The following is a 15,360-nucleotide window of genomic DNA, read 5'->3' on the forward strand; positions in this document are numbered from 1 at the left end:
TAGACCCACAGCATTTTCTGGTAAGAGGCACTTCCGGCACACTGCTGGACAGTGTTGTCAGTTTCTTAGAGCTCAGTCTTGCTCTCTGGAGTTGTCCTGTGGCATCTTTTGGCTATATATATATATATATATATATATATATATATATATATATATATATATTATTTTTCCATTAGGAGTGATTGATCCATATATATAAGGAACTCAGCTTATTTCTTGCCCATAGTAGTTCAAAAGTCCAAAATTCTGCTTTCATTTTGCAATATATTCTTTTCATTTTGAAATCATTTTAAAAATGTGTGTTTTTGTATGTACCAATTATAATCCACCTCATTAGACAAAATTCATATCCACAAATCTGTTTCCATTTCCTTGCCTTTTCTTGGGGCTTCCCATACTCCTTTTCCTGTAGCTTTAGGTCAATGAAAACTCTGCTTTCATTGTTTTATCTCTAATTCTGACTCTTCTTCTAAGGACTTTTGATTACATTAGCTTCATCCAGATAATATAGGATAATCTCCCCATCTCAAAATCATTAAAGCTACAAAGTCCCTTCTGTCATCCAAGTAACATATCCACAGCCTCCCCCCCTTCTCCCATTTGAGGCTGCTAAAGGAATACTCTCCTTAGAAGTCCTATATGTATTGAGGTTTTCAGTGAGATGTGTCCTTAAAATTTGCAGACTGCATTTTTGGTGATTATGTGTTAGCATAGGTTCATCAGTTCCAATAATGGCTCCATTCTTGAGTGAGATTGATAATGAGGGAGGCAATGCCTTCACAGAGTCAGTGGGTATATAGGAAATCTCTGCACCTTTCCTTCAATTTTGCTGTAAACCTGAAACTTTTCTAAAAATGTAAAATCTTAGGGAAAAATTGCACAGCTACTATTTCTATAAACATAACAGATTCAGGAAGAAAATCCTGAGTTGTTCGTGCAAAAGCATCTGTGAAGCACACCTTAGATCTTTGCTAGGTTTTACATAGAAATTTATAATCTCATCTTTTCCCTTTCTTACTTAAAGGACAGTTTACTGCCTGAAATGATTGGTCTGGGTCCTTGCTTTTCAGTTCAGTAATTTCTAATTTCCATTCAATAAATGGATACTTAGTTCTTTAGTTGACCTCTTATTATAGGTAGGTAGGTAGAAGTCAGACATTGCCTTTAACGCTCTGTCTAGAAATATACTTAGCTATATGCTGGGGTTTTAGGCATGTTTTGCTATTTTTAAATAATAGTTTTGCTAAACTTCCTGCCACTGTATAAAGGTCCCCATTACTCCAGGAACCAACAGTGTTTTCTTTATATTCTTGACAGCCTGTTAGAGGCCAACCAGACTCCAGTCTCTCAAGGCCCACTAGCTTCCACCTGCCATATAGCTCCAGGGCTTATGTTATGTGTTTCAGGAGACAAGGGAGTGTTACATGGTTTGGTGGTTGTGTTTGTAAGTAAGGGAAGTAAGTAATGACCTCTACTATAATACTCAAGAAATGCTTCCTTTTAAAATTAAAATAAGAAGCAACTTCTCACCTGCAATACACAATGAAGTTGAAAGAATTGAAATTATTATTTTCCTGCTTTGAGGGGTGAAATGCAGGTGGTGGGAAGAGCATGCTGGTGATTGGAAGAGTGGGATCTAAGTTTTTAGCATAAATGTATTATGAGTAGATATTGATGTGCATGTAATATCAAATGTAAAGCTGTTATATATTTTTTATATTATTTTGTCTATATTCTTCTTCCAACTCCAGACATATCAAAGGACTTGCAGAGGATCTTTTTTAAAGGATATACTATCCTTTGGAGTTTCTTAAAGGATGTAATATCCTATGGAGTCTGTGGTGGAGTTGGTGGTGGGCCAATGGTTATTGGATGTAGCAAGGACCTGCCTTTTCTGTTAAATTACAAACAAAAAGACCAGAATTGTAGAAGAACGTAAAATATGGAGGTAGAAGGCCTGAACTCTGTCTCATCTCTAATTCCGTTATCCCCAATGTCAGATGTGATGTCCTGAACAGAGGCCATAGTTAATGTTTGCTGGTTGGTAGGAAGGCTGCTGCTGTTGCTGCTAAGTCACTTCAGTCGTGTCCAACTCTATGCGACCCCATAGACAGCAGCCCACCAGGCTCCTCTGACGACAGGATTCTCTAGGCAAGAATACTGAAATGGGTTGCCATTTCCTTCTCCAGGTAGGGAAGCTGAGAGGGCCCCAAATAAACTTCATCTACCCCAGAGTTTGGCATAGGAACCATCATATTCTTATCTTTGAGTACTGAGTATCATTTAGCTTCTTATATATAAGTTAATATTTAGACATCATTCTATATGATATATGTTTTCCAAATAAATATGTGTTAAGGAATAAAACAGAGGGTGAAAGTGCTGGAATTGAAAAAGAAAAAAAAAAGAACAAATGTCAAATACTCATTGAAAGCATAGAATATTCAGCTTGACTTCCCAGGCGCTACTAACAATATTTTCGTTGAGTGTTATTTCTGCTGCATCACATTGGAAATGCACTTTGGTAGAGCTCTATTCAATTACTTTCCCTTGGGTTTTGAAAAGTTTGCCCTGGAAAATAAGAAAGCCAAGCGATGGGAAAATTTCACAGTATGTGGCTGTATGATGAATACATTTATTTTAATGCTGGGAATAAAGGCTGCCTGAGAGGTCAGATAGAGTACCCACGAGGCAGTGGTTGTGTGTCGCGTATTTTTAGAGTTGTTGGTGATTGCCTCATTTAAAGAAAGCAGATGTATGATTTTCATTTTGGTATAAGCTGATATTTTCTTAAAATTCATAATTGATGGAGAGATTAGGTAGTTTTGAGAGTGAAAACCAGAAAATACATGAACCATCTCTGCACATTTAATATCCTGTGATTGCCAGACATCAGCTATACATTCCTGTTCCCCTTGTTGACCTTCTCTTCAGAGCTTTTTCTCTATTTATTTTGTGTTAGTTACTAGGGATTTTTTTTCAAAAACCTGTTCTGCTAATAAAAATATCTCTATTCTCTAACTTGTCTTTTAGAATAAAGAAATGGCAGGGTCTCTCAAAGAATAGGAAAGAATTGAATTTGTGTTTAGGCTTTTTTACAGCAACAAAGGGAATATGAAACAAAAACTTAGTATGGGCCTACCTTTTCTGTTAAAGTATAAGCACAAGCACCTTGAAGGGCAGAACTTTGAGTCTTGGTGTAGTGTACATGTGTGTATACCTATCTGTGCACAAGGCTCCCTGCTTAACAATAGAAAATAAAGGCATTTATGGGACAATCCAAACACAATAGCAAGCTCAAAGATGATACTCAGAATCTGAAATACCTCCAAGAAAAACCTAATTCTCTTCCTCATAAAAGTACTTAGTTTAGGTAAAATCTCAATTCTCTATCCCCCACATTTCTGAATTAAAGCCCGCTGTGGAAGGGAAAATTACATGCTGGATCCTTCCTCCCTCAACCCTAGAAAGGAGGCTATATTCACTTCTTAACAGAAAAAAACAACTGTATTCTTCGGAGCACTGCTTTGGTCTGTCACTGGCCAAACATAAATGGTGAATAAAGTGAATGAAAGTGAAAGTGAAGTCGCTCAGTCATGTCCAACTCTGCGACCCTATGGACTGTAGCCTACCAGGTTCCTCTGTCCATGGGATTCTCCAGGCAAGAATACTGGAGTGGGTTGCCATTTCCTTCTCCAGGAGATCTTCCCAACCCAGGAATTGAACCCAGGTCTCCCACATTGTAGGCAGACGCTTTACCGTCTGAGCCACCAGGGAAGATTACCAGAATAAAGTGAATAGATAGTAGCAAAATTGTAGAAGAAATGGCTCTTAACCAATTCTTTCATGGTCAGCTCAGTCAGTGCTTATGAAGCTTCTGGAAAATGACCCAATTTAGGCCTTTTTTGCTGACTATTATGTTGAGAAAAATGAGAGGCTGGATTAAAATGGAAAGAAAGGTGGGGAGAAATGCAGGTGGTGGGAAGAGCAGATTGGAAGAGTGGGATCTAAGTTAAGTTTTTAATATACATGTATTGAAAGTGAAAGTCACTCAGTCCTGTCCAACTCTTTGCAACCCCATGGACTGTTCTCCAGGCCAGAATACTGGAGTGGGTAGCCATTTCCTCTTCCAGGGGATCTTCCCAATCCAGGGATAGAACCCAGGTCTCCCACATTGCAGGCGGATTCTTTACCAGCTGAGCCACCAGGGAAGCCCAAGAATACTGAAACAGGTATTCTCAGGTGAATCTTCCCAACCCAGGATTTGAAAGGGAGTCTCCTGCATTGCAGGTGAATTCTTTACCAGCTGAGCTACCAGGGAATCCCTACATGTATTATGAGTAGATATTAAATTGATGTGCATGTAATATCAAATGTAAAGCTGCTAGACATTCTTTATATTAGTTTGTCATATTCTCCTTTCAATTCCAGACATATTAAAGAGCTTGCAGAGAATCTGAAACGATATTATGGAGTCCATGGTGGAGTTGGTGGTGGGGCAATGGTTGCTGGATGTTGCTCACAAGTCCAGGGGTTGCCTGGGTCACTGACTCTCCTGCAGTGATTTTTCACATTTCATTGACAAGCTAGCTAGCTTAGACCTGTTCCCATGGTGAATGCAGGAGGTGTACAAGCTTGCAAACTCAAACATTCACGCATATTTCAAGTTTCTATTGTTTAGCTTTGCTAACATTGTGGCTAACATGATTTACACAGCACCTCTGAGAGTCCAGTTGCAGGGCTCTGTGTTACCACAGAGGGATACATACAGGAGGGGATAAATGAAGTGGGACCTTCAATATAACCCATCTACCACAAGTGACTGTATAAATCCTTTCAACCACTCTTTGTGGCCCTAAAACTTACTGATAGGTCAAGATGTTCAAGGTATATAACTATTTTATTTTATGTCACAGCAGTTATTTAGGTATTTTCTGTTTAAAAAATGATGCAGATGCTGAGGCCAAGAGATGCTATGGCTTCAGTGAGCTTGGACTCAAACCCAAATCAAACAAAGCTCTTAATCTTGTTAGAAAAGCACAGTACTAAAGATGTGAAAATTACTCCTAGTTGGAGATGGGCAAGATAGTGATAATAAAAAACAGCAAAAGTTAGTGAGACAAGTTGATAGTAGAGACCCCAGTGTGAAAACAGCTGCCCATTATTAAGTTCTAGTTGTGATGGTGAATCCAAAGGATGGTCGAGTGCCCCAGTGTACCTGCTTTTGTTTGATTTTTCTTTACATGTCTAAATTCTGCAGTATTAGCCAATTTTGAAATACCTAATGCTTACTTTTTCCAGTAGAGGATGAATTTTAAAAGGAAACTTTGTTGAATGAAGTTTCACTTCACTGCTCAAGGATTTCCATACGCCTTTCCAAAATGGCTAGTGAGAATTTTGCTGAGCAGTCTCATACTTGAAATATCTGTCAATGCAGGGTCTCCAAATGTTAGTATAGAAAATAGTTTTGGGTTGCACAAACATACAAGTTTAAAGGAAGGTTTGTTGTTCACTGAAACTGTTTAGAGCACATACAAATCTGATTATTTTCCAAAATAAAACTACCAGAATTTACATTTAGGGCTTTTGACCTTTGCTGCTAAGTTCAAAGCAATATCATTGGAGCTCTGCAATAGGTCAAAGCAATATCATTGGAACTCTGCATAGTTAATAAATCAACAGAAATATATGCTTGGCTGACTTTGATCGTCTCAGCACTAAAAAGCATCTGTCTAAAAATGTCTACCATATTTACAAAAAAAAAAAAGTCATAGTAACAATCACTGTACCACTGCACGTAAAACACTGTGTATCATGTATAAGCATGCACACAGAAACTCACATATGTGAATATAACATTTCAAAGAGATGAATTAAATCCTTCTCTAGGGCACCGAAACTAAAGTGTACTTGGAGCTCACAACTGACAGAAGAAACAGATAAAAACTAGAGATCATATATATGCTGATTTGAATTTGAATATACATTCTAATACTGTTTAGAATTATACTCAGTGGAAATGGTGAGATCTGATTATGGGAATCCTGAAAAGTAAACCAATTAACATCTGAGGAGTACATGACATTTTCATTTAAGTGCTAGCAATTAGCCCTATAGTCATCTTTTAGAAACTGTAGGGGAAAACTGATGTTTTCTTACTTCAAGCTTTGAATATATTTTCTTGTCAATATTGACCTATCAGTGATTATTCTCGATCTTCAGGCTGTCTGAAGCAAGAACTGGAAACTCAAGCTGTTCTTAGGTATTAACTTGATCACAGCAAACCAGGAGATAAAGGGTTTTATATCACTTCAAGCTTCTTATCTCCTGAGATTATCTTAATTCAGACATCTCTTACCTCTTGATGTTGAGATTTCTATCCTCTAAATCAGAAAACCTAACATTTTCATTTAGGTGACCCACCGATTCAGTCACCATGTTCTCAGTTTGACAGGTGAGAGTAGAGAATTGCCCATGTTTTCAAGATGTAATTGTTGCAGTATCAAATTTACTTTTTTTCCTGTTCTCAAACCTTAATTGAGCCTAGTTTTTATTAATTAAAAAAAACTGCTAGTTTCTTCTGTGATAAAATTTCTTTTGAATTAAATGTTTAGACTACAGATTTGTTTCTCAAAAGGGGAAGGATGTTGTGCACTTGTCTATATCTGGAGACATTTTTCCCTGCTACATCTATGAATGAAATTAAACTAGGAATGTTGTGGATAGAGGCCAGGGATGCTGCTGAACAACCTATAATGCATAGGACAGCCTGTCATGACACGAAAGTATCTCTTCTAATTGTTAATAATGCTCAGGTTGAGAAACTATCCTATAAACAAAAGAAAAAAGGCAAACACCACTGACCTCTACTTCTCCAATTCTTTACCCTTTATCCTTAGAGGAGGATGGAGCCTGAGGCTAAACCATGCATTTCCTTTTAGAAAAAGGATTTCACAGTCATTGTGGGACTGTCAAAAAATATAGTGAGTGTTAAATGGAAAAATTTGGCAGTATGTAAAATTATCCATTTTGAGGGAAAATAGAGAAACAAATTTCCTATTCACTCATTCACTTCTTCATTTCAAACCTACTATAAACCTGGAGCACATAATACAGTCCAAAGTGCAGGGATGGGGTGGGGTGGACACAGTGAATCAGGCGCAATACTTACCATTGATTGTGGAAGCAAGGGCTGAAGAGAAGAGAGAAAATCAAATGCCTCCTCTTCCTGCCTTTGTTTTCCTAGTTGTGGAAGTGCTAATAATACAAAGACCATGAAAACAGAGGAATATAGAAGGAAATATAGATGTAAAAAAGTAAAGGCAGAAAGAATCTGATAATTATGAGAAACTTAATGTGTTGTATTTGGCAAGTTACATGTGATGACATTTTATTCTCCTAAAATGTTATTTGAAGATTAGGAAAAAATCCCAAGAGAAACTGTAACTCAGCCAAGATTTAGCTTGACAGACCTTGGTCTCAAAGGTCCAGATATTCCTCAAGTCTCAAAGTTGCCAAGTCTCTCCTATTCAGATTATTTGGCTCTCACCTCATACTCCTTTACCTGGATAATGCCTGTTCATACTTGAGGTCTTAGTAGATGACTCTTTTCTATAAGCCTTCTCTGAAAGTCTGAATAAATCACCTCTTCAGCATGTTTCCTGTACTTCTACAACCACAGTCGATATCTCAGTATACTGCAATAACCTGTGTCCACTCATATTTCTAGAATATAATTTCCTTGGCTCTCTCACTCAAACTCTCAGTGAACAGCTTAGTAATTGACATGTATGTCCCTATATGACTAAATTTATGACTTTGTGTCTGAAATATTCTTAACTATTTTCTAATGTGGCACTAGTGGTAAAGAACCTAGCTGCCAGTGCAGGAGACATAAGAGACATGAGTTAAATCCATGTGTCAGGATGATCTCCTGGAGGAGGACATGGCATCCTACTTCAGTATCCTTGCCTGGAGAATCCAATGGACAGAGGAGCCTGGCAGGCTATAGTCCATAGGGTCACAAAGAGTTGGACATGACTGATGCTGCTTAGCTTTCATGCATACATATATGTATATATTTTAGAAAAATATACACAAAGGGAACAAAGTCTCATAAAGCCCTTCATCTTCTCTAGCTGGTTGTCCTATGAAGGAATTGGGGTCTTGGATCTCTAAATGATAGGGTCTTTTGTCTTATTTAACCACTCATGTCATTATGCTTAAATCTGGAGAGTATCAGATGGAAATGGTAGGAGAGACAAAAGTGCATTTCTTCAAAAGCTCTTAACTCAGATCTGTTTTCCTATCTTGGTGATCTAGAATGTACTGAATAAAACATACAATAACTCCTTGTCTTCTACTGTAAAACTTAGAGCAGAAGACAGTCTTATTCCTCCTTTCTTGGGTTTTTCTCTCACTTTGACTATGTGAGTAAGTTGTAAAGAAGAAAAGAATCTTTACCCCTGTCTGGTGGTCCCAACGTATTACCTAAAAGTTCCTGATTTCATCGTTAATCCATTTCTCAAAGTTTCTCCCCTATACTCAAGAGTGAATAGAGAAAGCATTTAATTCTTTGCCTCAAATTTCCCTTGAATTTTGTTGAATTCTCTGTATTAAGAGTAGAATATAGCTTAACAAATGACTTGAGGAGTATAACTTTAAACTTCTCCCAAGGGTTAGTAATTCAACTTACTCATACATAAAATCTGTTCTTGAATATCTTAAAATTAGTTTAATTTCTAAGTTTATTTTAGTTTAGTTGCTAAGTCATATCCAATTCTTTTTCAGCCCATGGGTTGTAGCCTGCCAGGCTCCTCTGTCCGTGGGATTTCCTAGGCAAGAATACTGGATAGGGTTGCCATTTCCTTCTCCAGAGGATCTTCTTGACCTAGGAATCAAACCTGCATCTCCTGCATTGGCAGGTGGATTCTTTACAACTGAGCCACATGGAAACTAATCTTAAACATGGCATATTTAAAAGATGTCTTTAATATGATATGCATGAGCAAAAACTATTTATTAGGCTGATAGTTTGACACAAAAACATAACCTAAAGCCATCCTCAATGAATGGCATGCCACTTTTTCTTAATTTTCCTAAGAAGGTTTTTGTCACCAATATAACATAACATATTATTGTATCTCATAATTCTAACATAGAATTTGTGCAAAGTGGATTTGAAAAAAGAGCCCAGCAAATGGCAAATGTATATTAAAAAATATCAGGTGCAAATATTTCCCCAAATTTTGCCACTGAACTAATTCTGATATAATGAACCTTAAGAAATGCAATGATCTCATATTTGTCTTATTGTTAAAACTGCGTAGGTGGTTTAACAAGTATTTTCACATTATGTGTGCTTTGTTAGATGTTGAAACATTTTTTTAATCAGCATAATTAAAATAGAATGGTAGGTGTCCTGAGGAGATATTCACGGCTCTGTTTAAATATAAGTGAAATCTCACAGATGTTAGCCAAAATTTCTAAATGTATACTTGCCTCTCAAGTCATACTTGAAGAAGCAATTTTGAAAGTATTTTCCTAAGATCCTTCAGTGATGCTGTTTCATTTATTAGATTTCTTTATTACACAGAAAAACATTTATTCATGTTAATAAAACAAAGATAGTCTGATTGTGTAAGACTGTTTCCTATAATTTTACAGCAAAGATGAATTCTAAAATCTGCTTCACCCACCTTTAGACTTAAGTGCCCAGAATTGTATTAGTCATGGTCCTTGGTTAAAACATAATCATTGTTGGTCTGTGAATGGGCAGTTTCCCTTCCTTGCTTCCCCCCTCCATTCCTTCCTTCCTTCTCTCATAGTAATGAGATGACACCATGCAAAACAAAGCTGCTGTCTCCAGGGATAATCATCCCTCACCTTTATCCTTCTCCCTGACTCTATCCACTGTAGTATACCGTTATCTGGGATTCTGTCTGGACCGTTCTTCTATATTTTTTGTTTGTTTTTATTCATATTCTACTTTTTGTCAATTAATTCATGTTTATCTCAGTTGGCTAAAAGATTTAAGGTTAGTTTTTACTGTGGACTGTTATTCTGTCTTAAACCTGAAAGTTTTCAATTTATAAATAATTTCAGAATTCTGCCTCTAAGTCAGCTGTCTAGAGCATGAATCCATAGAATCTATGTTATTACTAATCACTAGATTTCAAACTGTTTTCCCAAATTTAGGAGACATTGTTAACCTTTACTAATACTAGTGATAGCTACCTGACTTCAGTGTCGTGAGTGTAGAGCATGTACAAAGTACAATCAAAGACAATAAATGTTAGCAAGATAGTCTTTGATTAGTTAGCTTATTAATACTTAGGTTATTAACAGATATTCAGTCTTGGTGAAATAATTTAGCCATTTTAAACCTTTTTCCTCAGCAATTTAAAATATCAATATTTATTGGGAGATTGGGATTGACGTATATACACTACTATGCATAAAATAGATAACCAATGATAACCTACTGTGTAGCATAGGGCAAAAAAAGGTACAGTCTGTTTGTAGGACATATATTAACCTTAAAAATGTATCCCAATATACATTAGGTGCAAACAAATACTGTTTGACTCCACTTATAAAAGATACCTAGAACAGACAAATTCATAGAGTCAGAAAGTACAGCAGTAGATGCTAGGGTTGAGGGGTTTGGGGAGGTCCCCAACCTAACTCTACTAACTAGGGAGTTAGTGATATGAGAACACAGTTTCAGTTTAGGAAAGTGAAAACTTCGGGAGAAGGATGATGGTGATAGTTGCATAACAGTGTGAACATATTTGGTGCCACTGAATTGTACAGTTAAATATGGTTAAAATAATATGTTTTATATTATGTAGCTTTTACCACAATAAATAATATAAAATGCTTGAGTCAAAACAATAAAAAAAAAAACTTTAATGGTGTATCAGTTCAGTTAAGTCACTCAGTCATGTCTGACTCTTTGCGACCCCATGAAGCACAGCACTCCAGGCCTCCCTGTCCATCACCAACTCCCAGAGTCCACCCAAACCCATGTCCATCGAGTCGGTGATGCCATCCAACCATCTCATCCTCTGTCGTCCCCTTCTCCTCCTGCCCTCAATCTTTCCCAGCATCAGGGTCTTTTCCAATGAGTCAACTCTTCGCATGAGGTGGCCAAAGATTTGGACTTTCAGCTTCAATATCAGTCCTTCCAATGAACACCCAAGATTGATCTCCTTTAGGATGGACTGGTTGGATCTCCTTGCAGTCCAAGGGACTCTCAAGAGTCTTCTCCAACACCACAGTTCAAAAGCATCAATTCTGCGGTGCTCAGCTTTCTTCACCGTCCAACTCTCACATCCATACATGACCACTGGAAAAACCATAGCCTTGACTAGATGGACTTTTGTTGGCAAAGTAATGTCTCTGCTTTTTAATATGCTGTCTAGGTTGGTCATAACCTTCCTTCCAAGGGGTAAGTGTCTTTTAATTTCATGGCTGCAATCACCATCAGCAGTGATTTTGGAGCCCCAAAAAATAAAGTCTGACACTGTTTCCGCATCTATTTACCATGAAGTGATGGGACCAGATGCCATGATCTTAGTTTTCTGAATGTTGGGCTTTAAGCCAACTTTTTCACTCTCCTCTTTCACTTTCATCAAGAGGCTCTTTAGTTCTTCTTCACTTTCTGCCATAGGGTTGATATTTTACCAATTTTGTTCACCTGAACTACTTTATAATTCTAAGAAGTCTTTGTAGCATAAAATAAGTCATCATGTTCTATAAAAATTTCACAAAACTCAATTTAAGTTAATCTACCTATTATAAAGCTCAGAGTTGTAAAAATTTACATCTGAGTTTTTGTTTATTTTTTAGATATTTAGGCAACAAAATACACCATAGAATGATTTGTCACTAATCATAAATTCCCTGGACATGAAGTTCAGATTTATCTTGCATAATTTTCCAAGTTTCCAATACTTTCATATGTAAAAGTAAAGTAACTATCTATTCTGTAACTTACAGAGACTCTCTATATGTTCTTCTGAGTACCTTAAAAAATCACTTATGTTTGGCTGGAGGACTGTAGATGTACTGCTTACTTTTTGACATACCTTGATTATTATCTTTTTTCTTTCTATAATTGAAGTATAATTGACATGTTTCAAGTGTATAACATAGTGATGTGATTTTTTTGTACATTACAAAATGATCACTGTATAAGCCTAGTTACCATCTGTCACCACGCAAAGTGATTAAAATATTATCCATTATATTCCCTATACTATATATTACATTCCCGTGACTTATTTGTTGTATAACTGGAAATTGATGCTTCTTAATACCCCTCATCTATTTCATTCATTTCCCCCACCAACCTTCTCACCTATGGCAACCAATTTGTTCTGTGTATCTGAATCTGTTTCTATTTTGTTATATTAATTCACTTGCTTTTTAGATTCTACATACAAATGAAATCATATGGTATTTGTTTCTCTCTGGCTTATTTCACCTAGCATAATACCATTCAGGTCTATCCATGTCATAAATGACAAGATTTCATTATTTTTTATCACTGAGTAGTAGTCCATTGTTTGCGTAACTATTTTTTTTTTTTCAGTTTTGAGGTATCATTGACAAATAAAATTGTAAGATAAAGTGTATATCATGGAGAATTGATGTATGTATATTGTGAATGAATTCCCCCATCTGGTTAATTAACACATCTATCACCTCATTTATTTATCTTCTCTTGTTTTGATTTTTTTTTGGTGAGAATAATTAAGTGCTACTGTCTTCCAAGATTTCAGTTATACAACACAGTATTAACAACTATAATCACCATATTTTACATTACATTCTCAGATTACATTCTCCTTATAGGTGAAAGTTTGTATTTTCTCACCAAACTCTCCCTGTCTCCCGACACCCCAACCTTTGGCAACTGCTTTTCTACTTTCTGTTTCAAGGAACTTAACCTTAAAAAAAATTATTTTTTCTTAGATTCCACATCTCAATGATACTATGCATTATATTTCTTTCTTTGGCTTATTTCACTTACTGTAATTCTTCAAGCTCCATCCATTTTTTCCCATGTGTCAAGATTTCCTTCTAATAGTTGAATAATCTAGTTTATGTTTGTGTCTGTGTGTGTGTGTGTGTGTAAAATATTGATACCTTATCCCAATATATGATTGGCAAATATATTCTCCCATTCCATAGATTGCTTTTTCATTTTGTTGATTTTTTCCCCTTTTCTGTGCAGAAGCTTTTTAGATGGATGTAATGCCATTTGCTTATTTTGCTTTGGCTGCTTTTGCTTTTGATGTCAGACCAAAAAAAGAAAAAAAAAAAAACACAACACAAAACACTGCCAAGACTGTAGTCAATGAGCTTTTCTCATGTTTCTTCCAGAATTGGTATAGTTTCAGGTCTTATGTTTGAGTTTTTAATCTATCTTGAGTTGATTTTTGTGGGTAGTGTAAGATGATTTGGAATAGTACCTGACAGAAAGCAAAACATTCTGAATTTTTTTCTTTAAACTGCAGGGAAAGGGGATTTGAGGAGATGAGGTAATGTCAGTTGGGCTCTTCAACCTTTCTTGGGTGCTCAGATAAAGTTGGCGTAAGTCCAGCATTCCTTTCAGTATCTCTGTGGATTTGGAGAAGGAGATGCTTACAATCACTCATGAAAGTGATCCCTGTTTTCACTGATTTCACATTTCATCTCCTGCAGTCATTATCTTTACAGTATTGATACTTCATAAAAACCACTCATATAAGGGGGTTGATTGTTTTCAGGAGAGTTTCTGTGAAGATTTCGCAGTTGTGGCTACAGATTAGAAAAAAATCAAAGAGTAATCATTTTAAAAAGAATAATAAACACCCTTTTATATAATTTGAATCATCCCCATTCCAGGGTAAAATGCTCAGTCAATCTTTGCCAGTGTCTCCAGCCTACTCCCCATTCTAGCTTCCTTTCTCACCCTCACAGCCCCCTGGCAGACCCCTTGGTAGATTCCTATTTGTTTATTATGCACAGTGAGAGTTCCCTCTTTTTTTTTTTTTGGCACTTGCCTATTCAGACCACTCCCTAAGTTTTCTTTTAGGGCAAGGTTCTTTGAAGAGATTTCCATTTAGAAAAAAAATCCTTTTTGCTCCAAAATCTATATCTTGCTCATGATGTTTTCCCCCATTTTATATATAATAATACCATTAATTCTTCAATATACTAGCTATTGTTTTGTTTCAGTGAATATTAAACCTATTAAAATAATATACTATGCTTGTTTTATTTGTTTTTATTTTTGGCCATCTCATGTGGTTTTCAGGATCTTAGTTCCCCTGCTAGAGTTTAAACCATGCCCTTGACAGTAAAAGTAGGAGTACTATCCATTAGACTGCCAGAGAATTCCCAATATATTATGTTCAAGCAAAGTTTTATTCTCATAACTCTATTTCCCTATAGGCTCATAAGTTTCCCTTCTAAAAATTATTTTTACCATTGGGATACTAAAAAAATATGAGTGTCAGGTTGAAGAGAGAATAGTGTAGTTAAAAATAATTAAGAATGATTGCTTATTTATCCACTTTTTGGTATTTATACAACCTGTCTTTTAAAACAGCAAAACTGTGTTCTAATTTGTTCTTTAGTTTTAGGTTCTTATACAACCTCAGGGACTTCCCTGGTGGCTCAGACGGTAAAGCGTCTGCCTACAATGCGGGAGACTGGGGTTCAATCCCTGGGTTGGGAGATCTCTTGGAGAAGGAAATGGCAACCCACTCTAGTATTCTTGCCTGGAAAATCCCATGGATGGAGGAGCCTGGTAGACTACAGTCCATGCGGTCACAAAGAGTTGGACAAGACTGAGCGACTTCACTTTCATATAACTCAGGCGTGACATTAATGAAAATGTAGAATGCAGGCTGGGAGCAGAATTCCTCTTCAATTTTGTGCCCTCCTCCTTAGAATCTATGGTAAATTAGCCAGATACTCTTTGTTATTTTACTTCTTATTAAGTTTGCCTATAGAAAAAAAACAGATAGTTAGGACCCAAGTTTTAGTAAGAATTTGACATGCTACATAATTGCTTTTTCTGTAATTGGATGGGAAATATATTGACCAAGCATTGTCCTTTAAGGATTGTTTCATTTCTTACTTATTCTTTGAAAAAAAGGAGGATTGGTGTACAAAAGCCACCTATGTCTAATGTTTCCACTGTGGAAGGCAGAAAGCTCGAAAGAAAATGGGCTTTTCTTTACAGGACAGGTTGGAAAAGCTTATCTTTCCATGTTGAGTAGACAATGGTGAATATTCCCAAAACATCCATGATGAACAGTTCCTTGATAATATTTTTTCTGTCTGATCTTCCTATGCTATGAT

General features: G+C 36.4%; 1 protein-coding gene and 1 long non-coding RNA gene across 2 annotated transcripts in view; one reads left to right on the forward strand and one right to left on the reverse strand.

The window, feature by feature from the left end:
• PTPRD (protein tyrosine phosphatase receptor type D) overlaps nucleotides 1–15,360 on the forward strand; it is a 1,686,434-nt gene that overhangs the window by 98,300 nt on the left and 1,572,774 nt on the right. The window lies entirely within an intron of this gene.
• On the reverse strand, nucleotides 6,189–10,908 carry LOC145506411 (uncharacterized). The gene is made up of 2 exons (XR_014054004.1): nucleotides 8,810–10,908; nucleotides 6,189–7,971 (listed from the first exon to the last, which is right to left on the reverse strand). It is a non-coding gene; the product is annotated as an uncharacterized LOC145506411 (long non-coding RNA).

The sequence above is a fragment of the Giraffa tippelskirchi genome, chromosome 1 (genome assembly GCF_054371585.1).
Source record: "Giraffa tippelskirchi isolate mGirTip1 chromosome 1, T2T-mGirTip1v1.2.pri, whole genome shotgun sequence".
Taxonomy (NCBI): domain Eukaryota; kingdom Metazoa; phylum Chordata; class Mammalia; order Artiodactyla; family Giraffidae; genus Giraffa; species Giraffa tippelskirchi.